The sequence below is a fragment of the Geospiza fortis genome, unplaced genomic scaffold (genome assembly GCF_000277835.1).
Source record: "Geospiza fortis unplaced genomic scaffold, GeoFor_1.0 scaffold166, whole genome shotgun sequence".
NCBI lineage: Eukaryota > Metazoa > Chordata > Aves > Passeriformes > Thraupidae > Geospiza > Geospiza fortis.
The window spans coordinates 10,034,338-10,037,492 of NW_005054310.1; the positions used below are offsets into that span (position 1 = coordinate 10,034,338).

The 3,155-nt window shown below is 39.4% G+C and overlaps 1 long non-coding RNA gene across 1 annotated transcript in view; it reads right to left on the reverse strand.

Moving 5' to 3' along the window:
* Positions 1-1,789, reverse strand: part of LOC115947702 — a 22,687-nt gene extending 20,898 nt beyond the window's left edge. Inside the window, exon 1 of the long non-coding RNA XR_004081556.1 lies at positions 1,762-1,789. This is a non-coding gene — a long non-coding RNA (uncharacterized LOC115947702). The remainder of the gene's footprint in view (positions 1-1,761) is intronic.
* Positions 1,790-3,155: the final 1,366 nt, after the last annotated feature.

Genomic DNA, 3,155 nt, shown 5'->3' on the forward strand with positions numbered 1-3,155 from the left:
TTTTTTTGTGTAAAGTTTTATATTTTAATCAGAGAGAAGGAAGTAGAGCTGCTATACATCACCCAGGATGAGATCAGCAGTGCTGTAGAAAGAGGAGGTTGATATATCTTTGCCAGAAAATATGGATCAAAATCTGATCAGGAAAAACTCTAGTTTAAGAAAATACGAAAGGGAATTTATTCATCTACTCCTTCCCACTCCATTTCAGTGGTGTGAGCCAACATTTCAAGAGAAGCACCATCATTATTTTAGGAATCTTCTCTCTCCTCCATGGGATTTTAGGGTCAAGGTCACAGTCCCAGTTAATAACACAGTGTTTACTTGGTTAGATCTAAAAAGTCATGTGTATCTCCTAGGTCAGAATGACAAATCTTCCTGCTCTTCACTTTTAACTTTACCACGTGAACTGAAAAAATACTTGAGGGACAAGGGCTGGAATAAGGCTATCATATAGGTGCAAGATTCTTCTCTTACACTTTTATCATCTCCTTAAAAGCTTTGCAGGATACAGCAGACAAACAGGATTTCATACAGAAAATGCTGATTTAAATCAGACAGAAAAGACACCCCTTTTTGTTACCATGGGTACAGCTGAAGAGCTTTTTCTTCCTGCAGTGCCACAAGCCCACACCACTGACACCACAATGCAAAGAGCAAAAGGCAACAGAAGGAAAAGTAGCTACTGTGGGCATGCCGTCCAGACACCAAGGCCTCCCACTCCAGCCCCCCTCAATCCCCAAACAACCCTAGCACCAATAGTTTGTCTCTAAATGGTAAACTTAAAGGTCACTATTAAAAACAGGAAAATAATCTTCAATATGTAGTGAATCAGAGCATATTTCATAGTTGAAAGCAACCATATGCTGATTCCTAAGAAGTTTAACTTAAAAAGAAAATATAAAATGTGTAATAAAATACAAACCACAAAAAGCTAATTAAAACAGGAACAAGAATGGTATGTCTCATTTCTCCTCCTTTTGTGTTTCTGATTGGCAATTTAAGTATTTTCTCCTTTTCTAGAACTAAATGCTACAGCATCTTGAATTTTGTTTTTTTTTGCTGACTTTCTCCAGGGACATGAATAATGCTTTTTCATTGCTTGACTTGCTTATCAAAGAGTTTTCACTGTGGCTGTTTAAAATCTTACTTCTTCAGTCTATCCCATCAGTATTCTCCCCCTGTACTTGGCACTGGTGAGGCAGCACCTCAAATACTGTATTCAGTTTTGGACCCCTCACTATTGGGAGGACATTGAGGTGCTAGAGTGTGTCCACAGAAGGAAAATGGTGAAGGATTTATAGCGCAAGTCTTATGAGGAGATGCTGAAGGAACTGGGTTAAACAGTCTGGGAGAAAAGGAGTCTCAGGGGAAACCTTAGCGCTTTCTAACTGACAGGAGGATCTAGCAGGGGGGAGTCTGTTTCTCTGTCTCCTACCAAGTAGTAAGTAATAGACAAGAGGAAAGGGACTCAGGTTGCACGAGGGAAGGTTTAGATTGGGTATTAGCAAAATTTTCTTCACCAAAATAGTTGTCAAGCATTGAAACAGGCTGCCTAGGGAAATGGTAGAATCACCGTCCTGGGAAGTATTTAAAAGATACGTATATGTGGCATTTCAAATTTAGTGATGGACATGCATTAACAGTTTGACTCAATGATCTTAGAAGTCATTTTCATCCTAAACAATTGTTTTATTCTACTGTCAGGACAGGAGAAATGGCTTTGACAGCAATCTTAACAAACAAAAGAGAAAAGAATCTTACCTGGATCATATGGAGTCTCACCACAGGGTAAAGGTCGTAAAATTTTTTTACTGTACTGCTGATCTGGAACAGGTTCCCTCTTGTTCAGACAATTGCTTCATCTGAAAATCTGGACAAATCTCCACAGTTACAGTCACAAAAACCACCAGACCCAAACCCCAACCTTGGCCTCCCCTGCCTCCACCACTACCACAAAGGGACAAACTTCACAGGTTGTAGAGAACTAATATCATGAATTCAACAGAAATCCATTAACACAGCAAAATAATATCCAGTTTCAACACCATGCCATAGACAATGTTTTCCAGTTCAGACTTCCAGGGTTCTGAGTAAGAATCCAAGAACTGAAAACTCACCTATAATGATGGAGACTTTGAGAGGCATTTTCTGGATGACAACTTTTGAAGTATGCTGGATGACATTAAGGAGGATTCATATCACTAGAAAGGTATGAAGTATGCTCCCAAAAATCACTGCATTTCCTTTTTACACAAATTCTGTAGTTTTACACATGGGCAAATCAAAGCTGTGCACAGTAAAAGTATTTTAAGCTTGAAATTCAGCATAGAGTTTGTGTGGAAAAAAAATATTGCACAAATCAGGTATAAAAAATACTGTTCAAAGGGTTTTGTCCCAACATAAAATGACTGGTTAATACTAAGACATTTAGGCTATGAGGAAGTTTAGACAGCAGAGATCACTGTTTCTATAACTTAAAACAGGGTATCAGGGTAGCACCAGTGATGAACAAGCTTAGTTTGAATGTGGTTCAACACTTCCCAGTGATCCCAGGTGCTCTGGCACTGTGATGTTCAATGTAAGGGCCTCATGTGTACTAAACTCTTGTATGATCCTCAGTCTTACACTCCTCCAAACTGGGAACCAGGTAGAGGACAAGGCAAAGCCAGAATGACCTAAGATGGTCTCTTCTAATTGATTCAGTGGTGTCTGAAGAAACATAGTAGAGCAGCAGCTCTCAGTGAGAAGATGCGGTCATTTCCTCATCAAAATATTGTGTGATGATAATTCCAGTAAAACCAAGGATACAGCAAGTCAGGCCATTCAGGGTACAGGATACACCTATATAATCTTATACCTCCTGTCTTTCCTACAACCAGTGCAGAAACACTTTTCTTGCCCAACTGCATGAATTAAATTCTACTTCCTTGTGTTTAAGTCATATGAATGCTCTGAAACCAGTGTTGCTTCTGAGTCATCTCACACTCGAGTTGGGTCAAGTGAGAGTAGACAATCTGAGTAATGAGTCAGTTTATCCCTATCTATGAGGGATAGACTGACTCATTACTCAGATTTGGGGAATACCTGCATTAAAGTGACAGAAAACACGCTGAACCATAATGACTGTTATTTACTGTCCTCACTCTCACCAATCA